Source organism: Odocoileus virginianus, chromosome 19 (assembly GCF_023699985.2).
Source record: "Odocoileus virginianus isolate 20LAN1187 ecotype Illinois chromosome 19, Ovbor_1.2, whole genome shotgun sequence".
NCBI classification, from domain to species: domain Eukaryota; kingdom Metazoa; phylum Chordata; class Mammalia; order Artiodactyla; family Cervidae; genus Odocoileus; species Odocoileus virginianus.
This window is the reverse complement of record NC_069692.1, coordinates 38,185,075-38,199,741: the sequence shown is the minus strand read 5'-3', so window position 1 is coordinate 38,199,741 and position 14,667 is coordinate 38,185,075.

Sequence of the window (14,667 nt, the reverse complement as noted above, 5' to 3'; positions counted from 1 at the left end):
AAACTACAGTATCAAAACGGCATGATACTGGCAGAAAAACAGACACCTATATCTGTGGACATGAATAGAGACAAAATAGAGAGCCCAGAAATAAACCAAGGTATTTATGGTCGATTAATCTACAACAAAGGAGTCAAGAATATGCAATGGTGAAAAGATAGTTTTTATGTGGCACTAGACAGTTACATGTAAAAGAATGAAATTAGGACATTTCTCACACCATAGATAAAAATAAATTCCAAATAGGTGAATGACCTAGATGTAAGACCCGAAACCATAAAACTCCTAGAAGAACACATAGGCAGAACACTCTTGACATAAACTACACTAATTTTTTTTTTATTTGTCTCTTAAAACAAAAGAATCAAAAGCAAAAATAAACAAAGGGAGCCTAATTAAACTTAAAATCTTCTGCACACCAAAGGAAACTATCAACAATGACAACAAAAAACCACCTACTAAGTGGGAAAATAGTATTTGCAAAGGATATGATAAGGAGTTAATATCCAAAATATATGAATAGCTCATTCAACTCAGTAATAAAAAAACACATAACCTGATTAAAAAATGGACAAAAGACCTGAACAGACTTTTTTTTTTCTGAAGAACATATATGAGTGGTCAATAATCACATGAAAACATGCTCAACATCTCTAATCACCAGAGAAATGCAAATCCTTAAATCATAATGAGATATCACCTCACGCCTATCAGAATGACTATCATCAAAAATTCTATAAATAATAAATGTTGACAAGATTGTGAAGAAAATAAAACCTTAGTACACTGTTGGTGGGACTGTTAACTGGTTTATCTACTATGGAAAACTATAAGTAGGATACTCAAATGATTAAAAATAAAACTATGATAAGATCCAGCAATTTCACTCATGGATATGAATACTAAGAAAATGAAAACACTACTTGGACAAGATACATGCACCACAATGGGCATACAGTAACCAAGACTGAAAGCAACATAAGTATCCAACAATGACAATGTATGAATAAAGAAGATATGGTAGGGGTGTGTGTGTGTGTATGCACAGTGGAATATTACTCAACCAAAAAAAGACTGAAATTTTACCATTTGCAACAATGTGAATGAACCCAGAAGCTATTATTCTCAGTGAAATAAATCAAACAGAAAAAGACCAATACTGTATGTTATCACTTACATGTGTAATCTAAAAAAATAAAACAAATGAATTTAGTATAACAGAAACAGACTTAAAAGTATAGAGAACACACTGGTGGTTACCAGTGGGTAGTGAGGGGGAGAGTTCCAGTAGGCGTAGGGTATTGAGGGGCTTCCCTTGGGGCTTGGGGTAAAGTATCTGCCTGCAATGCAGAAGACATGGGTTCATTCTCTGGGTTGGGAAGGTCCCCTGGAGGAGGGCACAGTAACCCACTCCAGTATTCTTGCCTGGAGAATCCCATAGACAGGGGGCCTGGCGGGCTACAGTCCATGGGGTTGCAAAGAGTCAGACATGACTGAAGTGACTCAGCATGCACATGGGGGATTGAGAGATACAAAACCCTATGTATAAAATGGATAGGTATATATGGATGTAGTTCACAGCACAGGGAAATATAGCCATTCTTGTGTGGTGATGTTAAGTGGAATATAAAGTTATTGAGTCATTATGTTATACACATAAAACTAAAATGATATGAGTCAACTATGTTTCACTTTTAAAAAGTTTTTTTAGCTTTCTACTAGTTCTTATGTATTAAGACTCATTTCCTTCAATATTATTTTGTAGCAGAGAGAAAAATAATTTCTGTTTTTCAGTATTTCCATGTGCTTCCCTACTTTTCCCATTTCCCTTTGAAATTAAGTTGATGTCTCATGACTAATTCTACTCAGTGAACTTAGAGCATAAACAACGTGTTTCACTCAATGCGAGACTATTAAGAAATGTGTTCTCTCCACCACTTTATTCTCAGCTCACATCAATATCAGAAGCCAGGTGTTCCAGAGAGTATAGGTATAAAGTGAAGGAAGGTCATTGGACATCCATTTTACTTGAATGAGCAATAAATGTCTATAGGATTAAACTAATGGTATTTGGGAACTAATCTGTTAAAGCTGTATGGCCTAACCTATTCTGTATAATACACCAGTATGCAGCCTCCATATATGTGACTGTGCCCTCTTCCAAGATCTTGACTATAAACTCTTCTGTTCATATATAATTTTAATTATAATGATTTTCTCAAGATGTCTAAATAAGCTTGACTCTATATCAGTTCATAAAATGTCAAAACAACACTAAAAATAGAAATAAAGTATTCTAATATACAGTTATAATAAATTCATGACATTATGAATGATTAAACTACAAAAAATATATTGTAGCAAAGCAATTAGAGACACAGAACACCTCTTCCCACATATTCAGATAAACTTCATGCACTTGTCCTATCCATACATCTGTATATACATTTCTACATGTCTATCTATGACAGGAAAGATATGGCAGTTTATAAATCAGTATAATAAAATAGTAGTGTGTAATAAAAAACAGATAATACTTTCAGGCTTCATGATAACAGAGACTATTGTAGCACATTCATCTACAATTGTTTTAATTACTGTTATTTTTATTTGTTTTTTACCACATAACTGACCCTCTATTACTATGTATGGAGTATGCTTTCAGGCATAGAGTATATTTAATTTCTTATATCAGTGAATACTTGAGATGCTAAAGTTAAAAAAACAATTACATACACTCCAAATTCTCCTAGTTTTGGCCCTATACCACACTGGAAAATGCCTACACCCACTCTTAAGTATTCCAGGAATATAAAAGCCATTTCATAAATGTATACTCAAGTGCTCTTTTGCCAGAGGCCATCACAAATGGCTTATTAGGTATACAGAATCAGATTGCCTGGGTTTTATTTCAGCTCTATAGCTTATTAGTGAGGGCCTGGGCCTCAGGCTATTCATTGGTAAAATGAGGATATTAATAGTATCAACCTCATATCACTGTTACAAGAATTAATGTTAATTTTTTGTAAAGTCCTTAGAACAATACCTGGCACATGACAAGTACTATGTTTGTGTTTTTTTAACTTAATAAAAATATAAATGCTTAACATTTTTATAAGATGATACTAGGCATATTGAGATTATATCATTCAGTTCAGTTCATTCGCTCAGCTGTGTTCAACTCACTGCAACCTAAGGGACCACAGCACACCAGGCTTCCCTGTCCTTCACCTGGAGCTTGCTCAAACTCATGTCCATTGAGTCGGTGATGCCATCCAATAATCTCGTCCTCTATAATCCTCTTCTACTCCTGCTCTCGATCTCCATCATCAGGGTCTTTTCACATGAGTTGGCTCGTCTCATCAGGTGGCCAAAGTATTGGAGTTTCAGCTTCAGCATCAGTCCTTCCAATGAATATTCAGGACTGATTTCCTTTAGGATTGACTGGTTTGATCTCCTTGCAGTCAAAGGGACTTTCAAGAGTCTTCTCGAACACCACAGTTCAAAAGCATTAATTCTTTGATGCTCAGCATTCTTATATCATTGTTAACATATAAATGAGTTTCTGATTATCTAATATACTTATGTTAGCTGAAATATGTTCTTTATATCACAAGGAAGGGGATTAAATTTCCTCAAAAGCTTTATCCCAACATAGAATCAAAATACATACTACTCCCAAATTTTTTGATATGGAAACAATAGTTCTTCCCGCTGGTTGGATGCTAGGGTTATCAGTCTTGCATCCATCACTGTCACTGATCTCTTATCCCCACCAGCAGTTCTAGCCTGACATTAGACACCAGGATTATTCTTGCATTAATTTTTGTATGGCTTTGTTTCTTGACCAGTTTTCATTGGTCCAGCCAGTCCTCATCATCATGAATCATTTTTGTATCTCTTCCTTTCTCCCTCTCTTTCTTTCTTTCTTACCATGATACATATCTTTCCTCCTGAGTTTTCCTATTGCAGCTCTGTCACTTTTCTAGGCTTTTGGTGAGAGGATTTAACCTCTGAATTTTCACTTACTTTCATATCTTTTTGAGAAAAAGAAAAAAGATGTAAAACCAAGTAGTGTTCTGATTGTATATATTTTATTTTACTCATCAGTTCAAATCTCAGTATGTTGCTTCTGTGCAAGAATCTTCTATTGCTTTTACTTTCTATTCTGAAATGGAGTGATCCCGAAAAGCAGCTAATTTTCCTGCAGAAGCTCTAGGACACTAGTGCCATTCCTTCTTCCTGATTCATAGTCTATATTGTTTGAAAGAAAGCAGAGCTGACCTGAGACTTTCTTTGAAGCTATATTGTATGCCGACTTGACTATCTGAATCAAATGAATGACAAAAGGATAAATACATGTATAGATTAACATAAGTAACATATTTCTCTGTACAAGTATTTGATGTGTTCAGAGAGATAGCTGAATTATAGCATAATTTGAAATAAGTAGAAATATAGCACATGAACCAAAAGTGTAAATATTAACAAAGGTCAATAAAGTCTATAACACAGTGAGCACATAAAGATGAGTATAAACATGGATACAATTTTAATTTTTATCTGTCAGTAATAAGATGAAAATATCATTGTTTACCTGGGTCATGAAATCTGTAAAAACAAAATCAGTGTAGAAGGGAAGCCAAAAAGAAATTAGAAAAAATTTTTTTTCCTTAAAGAGAACATAGGCACATATTCACAAATACACACTTTTACACACTTACATAACTACATCTTTAGGTATCAGGTAGATATTACTTGTAAATATCTATTCAAATCTTTGTCATTTGATCTCCTTGTGACTATTACAGGAAATTTCAACGCCTGGAATATTTTCTTCGAGGTCTGACAAGATCATGGATTCCAAAATATTTTAATTTTCATTATATATTGCCTATGTTTGTGGATAGGCACAGTAATTAATGGCTCAGATATTTCAGCTTCTCTGACCTGTTAGAGGACTGTGAAACTCAGCTGAAACACATTGATCCTTATTCTCCTTTCCCATCCTTTGCCAACAATAACCTTACATTTCTTCCCACACCTCTTAGCTGCATTCTCTAGCCACAGGGTTCACTTGTGAGGCATTTTCCAAATAATAAAGATTCATTGCCACTCTAGGAAACAAATGAAATTAAGAATATAGCAGGAAATTTATTTGGTCTATCACAATTTAATCTTCAGCTTTAATAGTTTATTTGCTAATCCAACTTGACTAAATTCTTGCAGAGGTCTTTAATCTGTAATGATATTTATATCAGTGCCTGCAAGCAGTGCTATAGTTAATGGTCTGTTGTCATTTCCATTATAAACTCCCTATTGCACGAGTAACAGGAGAACCAAGAACCTGTGACTTTCCTAGCTGAGGGCACATTTCAGTGCTCTTCTAAATTACGGTATTAGCCAGAGCACTTTTGTGAGGCAGTATTTTCAGGCAATTTAAGAAATAGCATTTAAAGGGGAAAAAAGTCAAAATTCTACTCACTATCTTAACTATCAAATAAATATCTGTAGGTTAGTTTTATTCTGTTTTTGTATCATCATAGACATGTTAAATGGTATTTACAAATAATAAATAATTTTGCATCATTATTGCATTACTAAGCTATTGTCTTTAGTATCTGGCTTCAATTAAATACAAAATAAATTTATAAAATGAGGAACCTTTTATATTTATACTTAAGATTTTAAACAACCTACTGCTATATTGAGGAAGCCATGAATGAGAAGTACTACTGACATATATTTTATGAAAGACAGTTTGTAATGTAAACATTGGGAGGGGCTGATAATTATAATTGTGATGTGATTGAAATGGATAAATATAACCGTAATATTCTTTTCACTGAATAAATTATACAGCTGAGTGTCTCATTATGATGTTACAGTCTTGCTTTGCTTAATGGAGCAAAATATAGAAGCAATAGTTCTGGTCTCTTCTTGACTAAGCTGCTATGGTTTCTGTGGGATGATAGATCTTAAGAGAATCATTTTCTTAATAAAATTAGGATATTTTACAGTAAACAAACAGGACAAAAACAGATTTTAAAAATACAGTGTTAATATTTTTGTTCAAATAAGTGACAGAAAGAAATGTATTATAGCAACTGTACCATTATTTATAAAATATTGTAAAAAATAGAACATGGAGAATACAATGTATATAACATTCAAAGATGAGCATTTCATTACCTAATGCTAGGGTGAAACACAGGAGAGTTTGCTGAAGCTCCTGGTCCATTGTAACAGCTGCCCTCTTCAGTCTTCCTGCTCCACTATGCTTACCGGCCGCCTGCCTATGAGGAACCACGAAGGGAAATAGGCACAGAACTTCACTAGATTGTCTCTGAAACAAAATACAAACATTCTGTGAATGAGTCATTTTGAATAATTTGTTTCTATTATTTTTTCTAACACCTAAAACAAAAGCATTTAAAAATCATAGGAATTTTTGTCATATACTTTTGAGATTTATTATGTATTTCCCTATATGTATTAAGAGAGCACATTGAAAACCATTTAAACTGTCATTGATGATTCAGTAAGAATTTAAATTATTGTCTTGTGTTATAATATAGCAATGCCCCCAGGGCATACTGAGTTATGTGAGGCAGTTTGCCATTATGTTAAATGAACTTACACTGTGCTATATTTGTAATTCTTATGATCTGATTCTGTGGATATTTTACATATTTTCCTCTGATGCCTGGCTCGCATATTTTACTACTCTCACTGAAACTGTTATTCTGTATTTCAATTTACTCTAATTTAATTCAATCAAGTTTTATGTTATTTTGCATTTTTAAAATTTAATTTAATTTTACTTTGCTTCTATTCTAATGGAAACCCAGAAAAAACTAGTAGGAATTCATATAAAATGGTATTCCATAGCTGTGAATAAGAACTTGAGTGTATTTAGTACTTGAGCATTATTTTATATATTGTGTGATGTGAATTATAGATCTTCAAAAGTTTACTTGCTCATACTCCATATACTTTGTCTATGTATACACAACATATGTTGGAAAATTACTGAATGCCAAGTAGGTGAAATGTTACAGTACAGAGGGACAATTTTAGAATATATTCAAAGATTAATAGAACCTCATGAAGAACCTTCAGTAATTCCATTACATAAAACCTCTAATAGCTGTTTTGGGGTTTTGTACACATTTTAGAAGATGGCAGATATCTCCCAAAGCTCCTCTACTCTCTACATTAAAAACATAATAATAATTTGGATGCAAATAATCTAATATCTTAGATAATATCTAATATAAAGTATATAACTCTACTAAATTTGTTCAAGGTAGTATTGCATTGGCAACTATTGAAAATTGAACTCACACCCATGTAAAATAAGAATAATGCTAACTCCATGTGTTGAGGGCTTACTATGTGTCAAGTACTGTTCCAAGTATTTGTCAGTTAGTAACTCTTCTCATTCTCACAACAAACCCTAAGATGAGATACTATTCTTTTAAATTTAGGGAAACCAAAGGTGAGTGAATATGAAAACATCCCGTGATCCCACAGGTAATAAATGAGGAGTCAGAATTTTAGCCCAGCTTGTTCAGAACCATAGCCTTGTACCATTATGTGCCTCGGTAGGAGGCATATAATAAAATACCCATCCAGTAAAATAAGTCACGGTTATAACAACTGCAGAAACAGAAAGCATAGAAAAGCATCAAGCAAAAATCCACATACTTTATAATTACATGTATTTTAATAATATTGTTAGCAAACCGATTACTGAAAAACATAGAGAAAATGACAGGTATAGTAGAATTATGGGGCTTTTTGCTGTTGCATATACATAGGTTTCATATATATATATGTAATGTGTGATAATTACTTTTTAAACAGACTTTTAAGTATACAATACAGTACTGTTATTTACAGGCACAGTGCTGTACCGCGGATCACGAAAACTTAATTCTCTTGCGTAGCCTAAACGTATCTGTCAAATGGAGGTGGTGGTGTCGCTAAGTTGTGTCTGACTTGTGACTCCATGGGCTGCAGCCACCGGGCTCCTCTGTCCATGGGATTTCTCAGGCAAGGATACTCGAGTGGGTTGCCATTTCCTTCTCCAGGGGACCATCCCCACCTAGGGACCAAACCTGCATCTCTTGCATCTCCAGCACTGCAGGCGAGTTCTTTACCACTGAACTACTAGGGAGGTCCCATATCCATCGAATAGCAAATTTGAATTCCTCCTGCCTTCAGACAATATTCTGTTCTCTGCTTCTGTGAGTTTCACAGTTTCAATTCCTCAGATAAATGAAATCATGCAGTATTTTGTCTTTCTGTGACTGGATTATGTTTTTTAGTGAGAAAATATTGGTTTATAATAAAAGTGTTTGTATATTTAGATATATGTAAAGTATACAGTAAATTTAAGAAAATGGGCAAAAAGTTAAATAAGCAAAAAATTACAAACATTGTCCTTGATGATATCAAGGACAATTGGGTTTTTTGATAGTGTGATTAATGCATAGAAAAACTGTACAAAAGAGATCTTCATGACCCAGATAACCACAAAGGTGTGATCACTCACTGAGAGCCAGACATCCTAGAATGTGAAGTCAAGTGGGCCTTAGGAAGCATCACTACAAACAAAGCTAGTGGAGGTGATAGAATTCCAGTTCAGCTATTTCAAATTCTAAAAGATGATGCTGTGAAAGTGCTGCACTCAATATGCCAGCAAATTTGGAAAACTCAGCAGTGGCCACAGGACTGGAAAAGGTTGGTTTTCATTCCAATCCTAAAGAAAGGCAATGTCAAAGAATGTTCAGACTACTGCACAATTGCACTCACATCACACACTAGCAAAGTAATGCTCAAAATTCTCCAAGCCAGGCTTCAGCAGTACGTGAACCAAGAACTTCCAGATGTTCAAGCTGGATTTAGAAAAGGCAGAGGAACCAGAGATCAAATTGCCAGCATCCACTGGATCATCGAAAAACAAGAGAGTTCCAGAAAAATGTCTATTTCTGCTTTATTGAATACGCCAAGGGCTTTGACTGTGTAGATCACAACAAACTCTGGAAAATTCTTCCAAAGATGGGAATACAAGACCACCTTACCTGCCTCCTGAGAAATCTGTATGCAGGTCAGGAAGCAACAGTTAGAACTGGACATGGGAAAACAGACTGGTTCCGAATTGGGAAAGGCATATGTCAAGGCTGTATATTGTCACCATGCTTATTTAACTTCTATACAAAGTACATCCTGCAAAATTCCAGGCTGGATGAAGCACAAGATAGAATCAAGATTGCTGGGAGCAAGGGAAGAATAACTAAAGAGCCTCTTGATGAAAGTGAAAGAAGAGATTGAAAAAGTTGGTTTAAAACTCAGCATTCAGAAAACTAAGTTCATGGCATCCAGTCCCATCACTTCATGGCAAATAGGTGGGGAAACAATGGAAACAGTCGCAGACTTTATTCTCTTGGGTTCCTAAATCACTGCAGATGGTGACTGCAACCATGAAATTAAAAGACACTTGTTCCTTGGAAGAAAAGCTGTGGCCAACCTGCTGCTGCTGCTGCTGCTAAGTTGCTTCAGTCATGTCCGACTCTGTGTGACCCCATAGACAGCAGCCCACCAGATTTCCCCGTCCCTGGGATTCTCCAGGCAAGAACACTGGAGTGGGTTGCCATTTCTTTCCCCCATTGCTTGAAAGTGAAAAGTGAAAGTGAAGTCACTTAGTTGTGTCCAATTCTTAGCGACCCCATGGACTGCAGCCTACCAGGCTCCTCCATCCATGCGATCTTCCAGGCAAAAGTACTAGAGTGGGTTGCCATTGCCTTCTCCGAAATGACCAACCTAGTCAGTGCATTAAAAAACAGAGACATTACTTTGCCGACAAAGGTCCATCTAGTCAACGCTATGGTTTTTCCAGTGGTCATGAATAGATGTGAGAGTTGGACTCTAAAGAAAGCTGAGTGCCAAAGAATTGATGCTTTTGAACTGTGATGTTGTAGAAGACTCCTAAGAGTCCCTTGGACTGCAAAGAGGCCCATCCTAAAGGAGATCAGTCCTGAATATTCATTGGAAGGACTGATGCTGAAGCTGAAACTCCAATACTTTGGCCACCTGATGCAAAGACCTGACTAATTGGAAAAGAGCCTGATGCTGGGAAAGATATAAGGCAGGAGGAGAAGGGGACGACAGAGGATGAGGTTGTTGGATGGCATCACTGACTCGACGGACATGAGTTCGAGCAGGCTCCAGGAGTTGGGGATTAATAGGGACACCTGGCGTGCTGTGCAGTCCATGGGGTCACAAAGAGTCAGACACAGCTGAGTGACTGAACTGACCTGATGATTAATGCATAAGAGACAGATACAAATGTTCGTGATACACCACAGGCAGTTTCTTTCCCTGCCACCCCTTCATCAAATTTAAAAGCCTAGAAGTTATTCTAGAATGAGTTAGGCTTGGTAGACAATATCTTAAATCCTTGTGATGAGAATAGGTAGACTTTTTTTCTCTACCTCTCTCAGATAATGTGAACTGAATACAATTAACTAATTTCTTTGCTCCTTCTGGAACACAGTAACTAAATGGCTCATTCTCTATTTTCTTCTTTATTCCCATGTCTGACTCCCCTCCAAATCTAGAATCTTGAGATTTAAGGAAAGGATCCAGTAAAATTTTCCCTTACAATCATCCTTTGGCTAGAAAAATGTAAAAGATTTTACTCACTGGGAGCATAAAGGGGGATCAGAGAATATTGAAAATATGGAGAGAAATCTGTATACACTCTCCCACATTCTCAGAAAAAAAAAAAAAGATATATGTTATCTTCCCCATGAGTGGTTCATAGAAATGTTACTTCTTAGAAGTATTATATAAGGATCTTCTATGATGAGATTATCAGTATTAAATGCACTGAGTCAATCCCTCTCACAGAGAAAGTTTTAGAAGATCTATTAATATGCATGTGTTTTTTTGCATTATTTGATAGAAATGTACACTTTTACTGAAGTACAAGCAGCAACAGAAGCCATGCTCTGTTCTGAAACTGATTCTTTCAGTGTCACTATTAATAAATTTTAGTAGCCACTCCTCTATGTGTCATGTACTATGTGAATAACTGATACATGTCAGTCCTCACCCCAATCCTAAATATTAAGATAATGAATTTTCTAATAGTCAAGAGCCTTCTCTGGGCTTCTAACTACTGCCCTTTCTGCTTTACCCACTTTTATCACACAATCAGCAAGTCACAACCAACAAAACAACTGCCATGTCTCAGTAGTTTATTAAGTTATCACCATCTCCCCATATGCCCTGCATATACTGTAAGCTTTCCTTTAAGGGAGAAGAACTGTCTTGGCAAAAATAGGCATCTCAACCATCTGCATTCTCTTACTAGAAAGTTTAGTAACATTAACTAGATATAGGACCAAAAAAAATATTTGGAGGGATAGCCATTCATTTTCTTCCTCGTAATAGAAAAAGGTTCCTTCACATGGGGAGTTTGGGGGAAAAAGAGTTGGAAAAATTATAAGGTATGTGGTGAAGGACTCTCTGAGAAGTGATTTCAAGTGCCTCTTTATCCAAGGAAGTCTCCAAAGTAGGAAGGAAATTAGATCTGAGATGAGGTTTGAAATACAACAGTCAAGAGGACACTGCCATCAGGAACTCTGGGAAGGGCTGCCTCACTCTGGCCTCAGAATAGAGATGGTTGCATGAGCTGCCGCAGGCAAAGAAGGTCCCAGGTGGATCAAAGAGGTACTGTTCAGAAGCCACCAAATTTTCCGCCTACTAATTTTATCTTTGCGTATGACTTCCTAACTATCCTGTTTGTGGTTCCATGAAGAGCAAACTGGTCCTTCAGTTTTGTAAATAATTTAGTCATAGCTCAGAATTCTTGCCTCTTTTTACTGAAACTGTACACTCTCTCTGTAGGTACCACACATAAGAGCACAAAACTGGCTACTTTATCTTGAAAAAAAAAAAGGGGAAATAATTAGATGAAAGAGAGTGAATTATAGCAAAGAATATGTGCTGTGCTGACTGTAGCCCCCACCAGGCTCCTCTGTCCATGGGGATTCTCCAGGCAAGAATACTGGAGTGGGTTGCCATGCCCTCCTCCAGGGGATCTTCCCAACCCAGGGATCAAACCCAGGTCTCCCACATTGCAGGAGGATTCTTTATCAGTTGAGCTACCAGGGAAGCCCAAAGAATACTATATTGATCCTGAAATATCTATATTCCTTAATTCCAGTTGCCTGGATTCTGGTGGTTATGGGATAGCCCTAGGTAGTCTTTTCCTTGACAAACCTGGCCTTTCTCATGCAGTTAGAAAAAGGGAGCCAAAACACTGGGTTTTGGAAGAACAGGTTGCAAAGGTGTAAATTTATTTGTATGCCTTTTTTTAAATATAATTTTGAGTTATAAAGAAAGCCCAACATGGGCTGCAGTCTTTGTTTGCAAGTGAAGGATAGAGTGAAGAAGCAGAGAAAGTCAGGTTAGAATGTGAATGGGCCTCTGATTAAATCCTGGCCTCGCAGAAGATGAGAGAAATGCCAAAAGCCAAAATTATCTGCCAGCTCTCTAAAAAAGGTGGGTCCAGTGGGAACAACCAAATTCTTTTTTGTTTTTCCTGCCTTGGGTCAAAGTCGGTCGCGTTGGTGACACAGGTCCTCTCTCCAATATGGAACAAAGGGAGACAAACTCAAGTGTGCCCATGCCCTCAGGGAGCCACCTGGAGAAGAAAAATAGCCTTCTGTTTGGGAACTAGCTCTGGCTCTTTGTATCTACCCAGTGGCCTTAAGATACGCAGCTAGGTTTCCTGAGAGGAAAATCCGTGGTCCAGAGAAGTAACATCTGCCTTGAGGCCTGCTTTCCAATTCTTGTCAGAATTCTGGAAATAAGTGATAGGTGGGATGAGAAGGATGTTGGGTAGAAATAAGTCATGATATCTGTTCTACAGCCCTCTCAGTTTCCTGAACCTGAAGATCTTGCTTACTAAGCAACCTCACAAGCGGAGACAACCAGTCACAAACCTCACGAAAGTGTCTCTGTGAGAGGAGGGACACACCTAGGCACTTTACCTGAACTAATGAGGAGAGAAAAAGAATAAACAAAAACTTAGTTCAGTTATCTTGCTTTGCCAAGTGTTCCTGCAGCCAACATCTTAATGTTATCTTAAGCAGTTTATTTTGTTTAATTATCTAGTTCCATTACCAAGTGCAATGACTTTGCCTTAAAAGGCACTTAAATATTACCTTCAAAACTATTATTTATCATGCTCACAAAAGTTCGCTTTCTAGGTTTTATAATATTTATGGAGAATGATGTATGCTTGTTTGAATTTAATTTAGGCTGAAGAGATAGATAAAAGAGGAAGCTGGCAAAACCCACAGGATAGCATTAAGAAAATGAGGCAGAATAATGCTGCCAAAGAAATGCAAATCTTTCTAAGTCCATTAGTACCTTTAATAAAGAAGAGAATGAAGAGCAACAACTTCCTGACTAGGGTAAAGAGTGCAACTCACCCACAAAAGCTCTGAGGGCCTGTTCTTTCACTAAGTGTTTTTAGACCTTACAGATTCAGAAAAGTGCCTGAGATCTTCACTAAATAAAGTTAGTGTACACTTTTTGCAGGGTAAAATACAAAACTAGAATTTTTCTTCTGTAACTGAATGGTGATTTTCTGTTCATGTAGCTATGTGACTGAAGAATCAGGTCAAAGAGAAACAGTTTATTGCATTTTCCGTGTCTTTGAGATAATTGTGAGATCCACTATGAACTCTATGCAGAGAAAATCACACCAAAGTATTATAAGACTTAACAGAAAATTACCAGTGTAAAGAATGTTTTCAACAGCTCACTCTGTCTAGTGGTAAAATTTCTGATTCTGTGTGTGAGCAGACACTTTATCACTCCCAGATTTTTCATACTGTAGCATTTATTTAGAAAATGTGATGTCAGTGGGAAAAGCAATGAGTGAATCCCTTGAAAAACAAAATAGAAGTAATCTCTTGATTCACTCTAGAAATTAAGGGTCCAGACATTAAAATATGTACTTGCAAACACATCTGAACTCCTTCAATCTAGAAAGATCCTGCTCACTAAATATAGCTCTGAGAGACTGTTTTATTTGCCTGAACATCAAGTTGACCAAGTGTGTTAAATGCTTAAATTATAAAAAACAACATAGCATCGAAAAAGTTAAAAAATAATAGACAAGCAAACATCACCCTAAGTTCACCACATAACTGGGGACAGAGAGCATATGCACATGAAAATAAACTCCAGTATGATCATCTCTTTATTGACACAGAAACTAAGTACATATGTGTTAATGAGATAATTAAGTGGACTCCTCAAGCTGCTTACTAACTTCCTAATTTCCTAGTTTACTGAGAGGGAGTGATTTTGTAAGTGACTTTGACAGTAAAAACAAACTGGGTCAATAAGAAATTGCTCAACTGGATCTGTTTTTGTTTCCTTTTTTTAAATTTTTTTTTTAGGTTGCCTATTAGCACATTTAGGTAAGAGTATTCTATTACCTGATTAAGTATTTGCCGTCTGTTACACTAAAGACAACTATTACTCTACTCTTGCATTGCAGGTTATGCTGGTTAAAGTATTTATGTAGCTATTGTTACAATCTTGTGGTAAAAATGAACAACTGCACTCACACTGTCA